The sequence below is a fragment of the Ailuropoda melanoleuca genome, chromosome 1 (assembly GCF_002007445.2).
Source record: "Ailuropoda melanoleuca isolate Jingjing chromosome 1, ASM200744v2, whole genome shotgun sequence".
Taxonomy (NCBI): domain Eukaryota; kingdom Metazoa; phylum Chordata; class Mammalia; order Carnivora; family Ursidae; genus Ailuropoda; species Ailuropoda melanoleuca.
In genome coordinates, this window is record NC_048218.1 from 140,220,169 (window position 1) to 140,232,185 (window position 12,017).

Here is a 12,017-nt window from a genome sequence, read left to right on the forward strand (position 1 = left end):
CTCAATAGCCTATCTTCTTCCACTATTATCTCCCAGTCACATCAACCATTTATACTTTCTTTCCCTCACTTCCTCTATGTAGTCAGTTGTCAGGTTCTCTATATTTTCACTTTGAAACACCTCTTCCACTCTCCCTTCCTCTCCATTTATAATATCACACACCATCTCTCAGACTCCCAGATCCTCTTATCTGATGTTCCTGCTGATTGAGGCATTCCTTTTCCTTCCTAACTCCATCCCAACTGCATTTTTATGTACTACTCATTTTCATTAAACCTTACTCATTTTAACCTATTTGTGTTCTATTTATTGAAGAATTAAAGAGGTATGGCAATATAGGGCATTGGACAGCTTCCCCCAGAAGTTCATGTCTATCCTGAACCTCAGAATAAGACCCATTTGGAAATAGGATCTTTGCAGATGTCGTTAGTTGAGGTCACACTGTATTAGTGAGGCCTAAACCCAATGACTTTTGTCCTTTTAAGATGAGAGGGCACACAGAAACACAGGGAGAGGCAGTGTGAAAATAGGACCAGAGATCAGAATCATGTACCTATAAGCCAAGGAATGCAAAATATTGACAGCAACCACCAGAAGTTAGGAGAGAGGTATGGAATGGTCTTCCCGTCAGAGCCTCCAGAAGGAACCAACCTTGCTAACATCTTGATCTTGGACTTTCAGCCTCCTGAACCATCAGAGAATAAATTTTTGTAGTTTCAAGACACCTAGGTTGTGGTAATGTGTCACGGCAGCCCTAGAAAACTAACACAGATGGCCATGAGAATATGCCTCACACATCAACTACAGGTGGCATAACTGTCCCAATATTCAGCTGCATCATTCTGATATCCACAGTGGCAACTGCCTCAAGGCCACACTTCTCACAGGCTGTCCAAGACAGTGACCTACAGTGGCAGACATGCAGGGCAGACCAACTCCTGGGAGACACACACTCCTTTGATGGGCAACTTTGTCTCAAAGACTCTTCCACAGCCCTGCCACATGTCCTTAGGCTGACCAATCTGGGACGTTGACCCTCAACCTTTCCCTCTCTCCTGCTCTTACAATCAGTCTTGTATGTTGGTCTCATGGCTCTCCAACATTCCCCAGATCCCTTCCCATTTTTTTTTTTCATTAGAGGTCTCCTAATAAAATCCACACATATTTAATTGTACCTTGGTGTCTACCCTTTGCAAAACTCAGAGTAAACCAGAAGGGAATTACAAAATCTGATTTCTATTTTAAATAGATTTCTTCACCTGGTTTGTGGAGAGTGGATTCAAATTTGATAAGATTTTAAGAAGAAAGACCAAATAGGAAGCTCACACAGTGGCTAAAGAAGCCAGGCTTCTTGTTTGCAGTATCCTAGCGGTAGCAGTAGATATAGCGGTCAGATTCCAGATATACTTTGGCAGCAAAACTTAATGGAACTTGGTGACAGACTTAAGTGAGGGTTTGGGAAAATCGGCATCGAGACGGATTCCTTAATTTCTAGCAAGGGCAAATGCAAGGATACTGGTGGAATTCACGGAAACTGGAAAAAGAGTAAATCCAAAACTAAAAGATTACAGGTTCAATTTCAGATATGCTAAGATCAAAATTATTTGAAATTATCTAAAGAAAGATGTCTCAGAGTTAAGTTTAAGGTAGGAAGCTAAGACTTCTCTATGAATCTGGGAAATATCAGAATATAGTGTTGAAAGCTGAGGAAATAGTTAGAATCACCTACAAAAAAATGTAGCGTGAGCAGTAAAAGGGTAGTCATGAGGACTTCCAAAATTTTGAAATCAAGAACAGGAGGCGAAACAATTAATGCTAAGAAGGAATGACTAGAAAGGTAGGCAGAAGAGTGTGAACATGGTGTCCATAAGCCAACAGAAAAGAGAATTTGGTGGATGCATGGACGGTCAACTGGCCAAATGCTGCTGGAAGTACAAAGAAGAAGATTTCAAATTTTTGGGTGGGTTTGGAGACAGTCTTGGGTGATCTGCCATATTGGGGGAGTAGTGAGAATGGAAGCAAAACAGGAGTTGTCTGAGGAGAGAATGAGACTTCAGCTAAGCTGACACCAGGCTGGGAAAACTTTGTGCCCCAAACACATAGCACTGATAGAAAAAGCATTGTTTTTTATAATAAAAAGATACAGTCAAGGAGATTTCCATTTCTTTTGGTATTTTTGAATGTACACTTGCCCACCACTACCTTAACAGCTTTTTTAAAAAATTGATTTTAACTAGGACAAAAAAACAAACTACATTTTTGTGTAGACCAGAAGGTCAACAGAAACCTACAATAATAATGGAGGCAAAACATTCATTGGCTCAGGAATCAAAAGAAACAAAGGCAGAGCAGAAGCATCAACACCCTTTCTATCAGGCACCAAGCTCTGAGCTGTCAGCATCGAGCGACACTTCGGAAATACTGAAATATTTCTGTACTACCCAGTAAATAGCCTCTATTCCAACCCCTCCTGACAGGATGTTGTTTTAAGCACCAAATTATTTATAAGAATAAAGTTACTTGTACAAATGTTTAAATCACTATTATCTCATCCCCTGAACTTCTTTCTCATTTTACTACATTCTTTAGTGCTTCCTGGTGTAACCTAACTCTGTTTTCCTTCAAAAAAAAAAAAAATTACTGGCACAGCCTCTCCAACGTCTTTAGAAACGACATTATTCATCATGTTTAGGTCACTGGGGATCCTCACCCATAATCTCATCTCTACTGCCACTTCCCTTGGAAACTGATGGCCCTTCCTTAAGAAAAAGTGATTACAGATTCTTAGACACGCGAAATAAAGACTACCGATCTATTTTACCCTAAAGAAGTAATATTCAGATGTAAAGTCGATGAAAGCTTTACGAGACTGATAATTCAAATTGCAAACAATGTAATAAAGTCACTCTTTAAAGATAAGGGACTAAAAATAAAATATAACAAAGTGTGTGTAGAACATTACTCTGAATTTTTTACTGAATAATAAAATTATCTCAAGAAAAAAATGTGATGTATTTTTCATCTCTATGAGATCTATAAGCACATGCCTCTAAGTCATAATTAATATAGAAGTCTATGTGGTCAGAGAGTAGGACTAAAGTACACATTAAATGATTCTGGGGGTCCTCTCCCCAAACAAAACCCGAGCCAAGAAGCATCAGTTTGGACTCCCTCATATACCAATGATCCTTGGGAGGTTTGGGGAATCCATTCAAAGGCACTGGTAACCTGACCCACAAAAAGACCACTAGGTGTTTTTGTTTGCAGTAATGGAGTATTTATAAATACACTACATATTGCAGAAATACTCCAGCTACCTGGAGAAAGAGCACGCATACGAAAGAGGAGAAAAATAAAACAGAATGCATTTCTATATAAATAACTCTGCCTTAATAGCAGTACCAAGGGCCATGTAGCTTCCGGCTAGGGTTTAAGATATCAGTGGAGGCTATCTACATCCTGCAGAAAGATAAATCTTCAGAATATTCAAAAAGTACACGTCCTGTTTTAAGAGTACATAGTGGGAGAGAAAAAAATTTCCCCTGGACCTTCAGGTGCAGTTGGGCTGCAAGTCAGTGTAATGAGTGGCCCGACCCCACACATGTTCTGCTCTCTGTTCACTGGGCAGGCATTTGTCAGGGTGTAAATTATTTATAGTGCTCTCCAAATGCTCTGAAAAGTTACTGCATTTTCTGAACAATAAAAAAGAAAAAATCCTGAAACAAATATTACATGAACTAGGGGCTTAGTAAAAATATATATATTCTAAGTAGTACAGGTTGCCTTGATTGGTAAACACACACGTGCGTGCGTGTGGGAGCGCGGGCTTGCCAACACCAAATGAAACATGATTCTAATTAGTCCTCGCTTGTCACTTTAGACTAAGCACGGTGAAAAGCAATGTTTAAAAGTAAGTGTTGAAAACAGACAATAGCTTAAGGCCTCATCATTTTAACATACCTTCACTGAGTGACAACAGACACCCAAAAAATGCATAATTAGATAATTACTTTGCACTGATTGACTCCATCTTTTCAAGACTCTCGAGAATATTAGAAACTTTAAAAGAGCAAAAATGCAGCAGTTTTAACTCTCTACTGAAACTCAGTTGTAAGAGAGCAGTATGGTGACACTGACGTTCTGTTTTCGAGGTGGAAGGAAGGGAGAAATGTAAACCAATTAACTGTATTAACCAATGTATCAATGGTCATAATGTTACACGTGTCAGAATGTCACTTCCACAGCAAGGGACAAAATACTTAATCATTGGAAACTTAAGTGATAGAGTTATCCCGGTTCTTCATGTAACAAAAAGTTTGAAAAGGCAATTCCAGGAGTGGTTCAATAGTACAATATGCCAAATCACTGGGTCCGAGAGTCTTCTCCTCAGAGTCTTCAAAGTGCTGACTTCCAGCTCCACGCAGTACCTCCCACGGAAAGTTGAGGTGTGAGTAGCTGGGCTCCCTAAAGGAGCAGGAGACGGGGAATGTGCTTGGTTTGAAACCCAAAACCAGAGAGACGCAGAAAATCCCACTTACAGGACTCCCTCTCTCTGGGAGAAAAAGCAGGCTCTTTAAATCCTCCCCCAACAAATACCCTGTGACTTCTCATTGGTTAGAAGTAAAGCACATGCTCGCACTTAGGCCAATCAATGGCTAAGGGAACAGGCTAGCTACATTGTATTAGACAAACCGGCTTCACCTGGGGCTGGTTAGTTGCAGCCTGAATAGAATCAGGGTACTGTTAACAAAGAAGACAGAATGTTGGTAGGCGAGGGTGTCTGCCAAGACCATGCTTTTTATACTAGAGGTCAAAACATTTGGCTCAACCGGACGTTTCAAGAAAAGTAATTTTTTTCCCAAAGTGACACAAAGTTTCAACTTTACAATCCGGCTCCCTGCTGACCTCCATATTAAAGCACCAGGAGAAAGATGCTTGTGTGCTTCCGAGGTGTTTAGATCCCCGTCAGGTGAGGCTCCATAGCTTCAAGTCAGCCCGCTGAACCCCCCCACGTGGGATTAAGCAATTACTGCAGACTTTAGAACACCGAGTTAGAGTGAAAAATACAGCTAACCAGAACAAATGCATGTTACTGCTTCTACTGCTGAGCAGTTTTCCAGCTTAAGTGCAACCCGTTGCTATAATCTGATCAAGAGGTATCAAAGGTGAGGTTAGCTGAGGCTAAGAATTTCCGTGCTGACAAGTTAAACACCAATTGTTGCCCAAAATGGAATGGCCAGTCTAGATTATATCAAAGAACTAATAAACGTCATTGCCTAGAACGCAAAACTGAACCTAAAATAACTCAGCTTGAGATTTAAACAATTTACCCTTTGTTACTGATCTTTTTTTATTTCAACTTGATTTGAATGGTCTGCTGCAAACCCTATCATGAGAACACAGTGGTATTATAGCCAGTCGCTCCTGCAGTTGTAAATCTGAAATTCTAAGCACAATTCTGATCTTTCTGTACAGTGAACTGATTCACTCGCAGACATTGACCTAGGGCCAACCATTTCAGGTGCCTAAAATAAAAGATAAATGAAAAAGTTCTTCACAGTCTATTAAGGACACAGATGTGAACACTTATAAGGTGATGTGTAGGAAAGAAACAGCCTGGAAAAGAGGGAGCGTAACCCACAATGCTATGTACTCAAGATAGGCTTTGGAGGCAGACAGAAGGTGGTTCAGATCCAGGCTGAGCCCCTTATGTGCTGTATGACCGTGCATGCATTGCTTTCCCTCTTTAAAACTCAGGAAAATGTGATATTACTACATACCAGGGAGGTTTTAAGAATGCAATGAGATGACAAATGTGAAGTGGCTGGAACGATGCCCCACACATCTGTCTTTTTTCTTCTTGCTCTTCTCCCTTCTCCCCTAGGAAGAGAGTAGGTCAGACTGTTCTGGAGGGAAGGAAGGTCCAGGTTCAGGCACAGTGGACCAGGACCCAACTGCCCTGCTTAAAATTTTTTCCAGCAAATTTAAACTGAATTGAAGAGGGAAGAATTGGGAGCTATCTATGCCTTTCCTGTTAGCTTCTTTCCTACGGTCACCAAATTCAAACAGGCATCACCCAGGCTGGGGCCCTAGTCATCTCAAGCCACACTCCACTAATCAGGAATTAAAAACGTCTCTTTCTCCACTTTCTCAGGTGAAGAACATGTAATCTGGCACTCATTCTCAACACAGGTGGAAATTATTCTCAGGCTGTTTGGATTTTTTTTCAATAAACTATTTGGTCGTATAATTTACATAAATAAAATGTACTCCTTTAAAGGGCACAGAAGAAAGAAAATGGTTATTGTATATGTAACTACCGTATTCATCCAACTAGACTGTGGAACGTTAACCACCGCCCCCAAAATTCCCTCATGCCCCTACCAGCTGTTGAAGTGCTCACCCCAAGCAACCATTGACGTGACTTCGATCTCTATAGATTAATTTTACCTCCTGTAGACTATCATATAAAAGGAAATCATGGAGTAGGCATTGCTGTGTGCCTGACTAATTTAGCGTAATGTTTTTGTGAGTCATTTTTTATCTATTATCAATATTTCACTTATTTTCATTGCTGCGTAGGTTTGCATTATACGGAGGTACTAGTTTCTTTACCAACTTACATGATGGGAGCATGTGGTTGGTTTTCTACTTTTGGAGTTTAGGAATAAAACTGCTCTTGACATTCTTATGTACAAATTATCATATGGACGTACATTTTGATTTTTCCTTCATCAATACCTAAGAGTGAAATTTCTGGGTCATATGGTGAATGTATGTTTGCATTTTTAAAAACTGCTTAAATGGCTTTCTAACGCTGTGCCGTTTTACAGCCCTACCAACAATACATGAAAGTTCCAATTGCTTCCCTTGCTGCCCAACACTTAATATTATAATATTTTTTATTTCAGCCATTCTACTTGCTGTCTTTCAGTATCTCATTATGGTTTTATTTTGCATTTCCACAATAATTAAAGATGTTGAGCATCCTTTCATGTACAAATTGACCATTTGTGTCTTCTTTTGTTAAGTATCTGTTCAAATTCTTTGCTCATTTTATGTAAATTGAAGATTCACCTTGTGAATTTCTGCCTGAAAGCCTGCCAGAATTTCCACTGACATTGCATTAAATGTATAGATCAATGTGGGGAAAGCTGCCATCTTAATGAGTTTCTCAATCAAAGAATATGGTGTATTTCTCCATTTATTTAGGTCTTCTTTAATTTTTCCCAACAACGTGTGGTATGTTTGTACATAGGACTTACATAACTGCTACTGAATGTATCCTTAATTGTGATTATAAAGGGTTTTCTAAATTTTATTTTCCAAATGTTTAGTGTTAGTATGTACATAAATGCAACTGAATTTTCTATGATTGTGATAGGTTGAGAAATATTCCCCCAAAATCTGTGTCTGCTCAGAACTTCAGAATGTGACCTCATTTGGATATAGGATCTTTGAAGACATGATTCAGAAAGGATCTAAAGATAGAATCATCCTGGATTTACATGGGTAAATAATGACTGGTACCCTTATAAGAAGAGGAAAGGACACAGAGGAGATACACAGAGAAGATATAAGGATGGAGGCAGAGGCTTGAGTTATGGCTAGGGCCACAAGACACTGGAAAACACTGGAAGAGGCAAGGAAAGATTCTTGGCTGAAGCCATCAGGGCAGGTTATTCTATATACAGTTTTCTAGCCATTTATGTGGGCAAGTCTCATATGACTCCTTGTACATTTTGCATCTCATTTATTTTGGCACGTAGGCTGGCTATCAATTTATTGCTTCTTAGCTTCAAATCTACATTTTTTTGTCCTGCATTTTTAGAGCAAAGCAAAACCCCATAAATACCCCTCCTTTGTTAGCTGAGACAATGTTAGGCTTTGTCAGAGGAGAGAGTTAGAGGGGCACTAGAAGAAACAGCACAGAAAGGGGCTTCTTTTCCCAGTTCTGGGGTGATTTTTTTCCCTTCCTCTGGGATGGCAGCTAGTGGCGTGCAGGAGTCCAGGGGTGCTCACTCTCCAACCAGTTTCTGTGACCCTCCAGAAGGCAACTTTCCACAGCCCAGCTTCATCCCTCAATGACACAGAGAGCTCTTCCACCATCTGGCAATCCATAGCCACACCCTGTCCCATGAGGTTGGAATCTATTGTTGTAGGAGGGACATCTTCCAAATTCTTTGTTCCTTCCTTGGCTATGCTCTTCCCTTAGTCCTATAGGAACAACTCCCATATTCCTTAGGGTCCTTTTCTACTCATTTTAGCCATTAACCACTTTTACAAACGAATGTGTTTTTGTATTAAATATTCCTGCTCAATGGAGTGACATCTTTAAAGTGCTGAAGGAAAAAAAAATACTGTCAACACAAAAGCATATATGCAGTGAATATAGCTTATAAAATGAAGGAGAAATACTTTTCAGATAAACAAAAACAGAGTTTGTTACTAGAAGACCTGCATTCTAAGAAAGATTTTTTAAAATTCTTCACATAAAAATAATAATAGCAGAAAGAAACTTTGATCTACACAAACAAATAAAAACCACCAAAAATGGCATAAACACAGTGAATAGAAAGTCAAGTTTCAAGTGTTTTCATAGTCTATTGACTGTCTAAAGCAAAAAATGGTAGCAGTGTTTCATGGGACCATAACTTAGGTAAAAGTGTAATGTGTAGCAAAACTGGCAAGAAAGATGGGAGGGAAGATTGGAGACACTCTGTTGGAAGATTCCTACATTACACATGAAGTGGTATAATACTATTTGAAGGTAGGCCATAATTAATTAAAAAAACAATCTCTATGACAAACTTCATAGCAAGAGAAATGAAAATTTTTGTTCATACCAAAGACTGCACACAAATACTTTTTGTGACTTTATTCATAAGCTTCAAAATACAGGAGTAACCTAAATGCCCCTCCCCTGCAGAACTGATAAACCGGCACGTCTGTACCACGGGCGCTACTCAACGGTAAAGAGAAACAAACCCCCGATACATACAACAAAAAGGATGAAGCTCAAATGCGTTATGCTAAGTGCCAATGCCAGTCTCAAAACATTATACTCCGATACCATTTCCATAACATTCCAGAAAAGGCAAAATTGTGGGGGACAGAAAGCAAGTCAGTGGTTGCCGGGCTAGGGACGAGAAGAAGGATTAACTACGAAGGGGGTTGGGTTTTTTTTATGATAAACTGTTCTATGTATTGATTGTGGAGCGGTTACATGCCTGAATGCATTTATCAAACCTCATAGAACTGCATGCTAAGAGTAATTTATCTTACGGCATATAAATTATATCTCCATTTAAAATAAAATGAAAAAAAATATGCCAATTTCCCCAGTCGAATTACTGGTATCGTACCTATCTCCTGACCGGAACCTGACTGTATACCGGAAAGTTTATCTTAATGCATTTTATTAAGACTATTTCTTATAAAGCAGAAGTTTAATTATACCTGTTTAAAATATATTAAGATTAAATTGTTCTGGCCATTGTTTACGACAAAAGATGTTAGGCTTCTACTGCCCGACTATTTGTTTGGTAGAGAGTCCCAAGGCACCCGATGGAGAATAACCTGGCTGGCATAATCTTATCTCAGCCAACATCCCCCAAATAGTGTGTGGCCTTCTCTTCAGAATTGCACCCCAGGCAAGCAAGTCACTTTTTGCAATAAGATCTCTACCTTGCCCCCAGTATGGTTGAGTACTAGAGCATGCCAAAGAACATTATGCAACTTCCCTTCCAGGGCATAATGCCAAATTCAGTGCAGCCCAAAACCTAGCAAAAGATTTCAGTGGCACAAAATATTTATGGAGGATTACTTAATGCATGTGCCATCTATTCTCTCCTCTGGATTCTTTAAAATTCATCCCTGAGTTATTAAATTAGACCATTCAAGAGAGCAGCCTCCCTGTATAACATTGCGGTGGCTGCTGCAAATTGCTGTGGCTGAATTACCATTAAAGACCTAGACTGAGAAAGGTTATAAGAAAGAGCTCAATGAAACTCATTGCTTTTATCAAAGACATTGTTCACTTTGGTGCACGGTGTCTCTTTTCTCAGTATAATACATGGTTGTGCCCCCCTGATCAACATTTATGACCCAGAAACTAAGACCGGCCCTACTGCCGTATTTTTTCACTCACTGCTAGAAATCTTAAAGACAAGTCTAGCTCAGTATTGGTACTATTGCATGCAGGATTTAAGAGGAAAGGTTTCATGAACTCTCCTACTTGTAGTCACTTTACTTTTCTTCCTTTATTTTTACTAGGACTCATTTTTCTTGCTCTCGTTAATTCAATTCATCTTGCTATTTTATATTATTGCTGCCTAACAAAAGAGGAAATGTAAGTAAATTCAAAATTGCATACCTATCTAGGGACTAGTGACTGGTTTCCCTGTGGGCTAAATAAAGTAAATGTGCTCCTTGGGCTCTGGCCCTGACAAAATTCAATCTGCAGCATACAGAAAAGAATGAAACAGAGAGCCACTTTAGGCCACATTTTTACTCTCACTACAATTTGGCCCAAATCGTAGGTCTCAAAAAGTAAAAAGAAAGATTACCTTTAATGACACTTTCTTTTTATGATGGTTCAGATTATTGGTTCTTATTTTGGTTTACCTGCAATGGAAAATACACCACAATTTTTAATCTAAAAAAATTATTTGTTGATAAAATCCAAGGGAACTAAAAGACTAGGAGAAAAATGGAGCTTGGGAAACAGAGCACAACATTTGCTTGACCTGGCTACTACATGCAAGAATATAGAACACATGAACTAATACTAATACCATTACATTTCTTTCCTCCCGATGGCCAGTAACAAATGTCATACTATTCACTTACTATCATATGTTATAAATTAAAGAAATTCAAATGTAGTTTTGTAACATGGTCTAATGTACTTCTGAGCCACAAATTTGCTGTTGCAAGACAGGGATGATAGTAGAAAGAAGACTTAAGTGAGTGTTTACACATTTACTTTAGAAGACCTGGATTCTAGTGACTCTTCTATGTTACTCTGAGTAAGTCACAAGTCTTAGGGCCTCATAAGAATGAAACAGCAAATGATAGCCACCCTGAATATAAATAAGGGCCCCTTCCCTAATAACATCCACAAATCAATGAATAATACTGAGCACCTGCCATGCTTCTAGTAGTTGCTGAGGCCATGATAAACACACGTCCTATCTTCGTGGGTCTGTCGGTGTGTCATCCACCTGGCCAGCCATATGTCTGTTTATGCCTATATGTCTACATCCTAGAAAACACTGTGTTAGATCTCAAAGTTTAAAGGGCACTATAGATAAATCTCAAAGTTCTAGTTCTAGTATTATTAAAATGCAATATCTAATATAATCTATTACTGCAACAAATATCAAAAATTGTACACTAACCCCCAATTGTATTTACTTCAATGACCCATGCTGTCCAGGGCTTTCCAACTCCAAAACCTTCTCTTTCCTCTCTCAACACACTTCCTGTCAGTTTCCTCCTCTGTGTTCTCCCTTTCTTCAGGAAATAAGGATAGATTCTCAACGTTCAGATTAACACCTCTTTCCACCTGTGAGTGATCTGCACCTTAAAGAGGATACAATAAACACTGTACTAGCTTTCAATCCATGTACATTTGATCTTATATTCAAGATATAGCACATGTAAAGATTTCCCAATGTGTGCTTTTGAGAAAAAGAAGTATGTCTGTGTGTGTGTCTGTGTGTATATGTGTGTGTGTGTAAAACAAAGAAAATCCAGGTGTAAATGCTATTATAAAATAAATTGGACTGTTAGAGAATTCTATTTTATTCTTATTTATATTTTTGAGAGAGAGAGCATGAGCGAGGTAGGGAGGGGCAGAGGGTGAGAGAGAATCTTAAGCAAGCTCCATGCCATGGTGAGCCTGATGTGGGGCTCCATCTCACCACCCTGAGATCACGACCTGAGACGAACTCATGAGTCAGACGCTTAACCGACTGAGCCACCCAGGCACCCCTCAGTTGGTCTGCTATTAA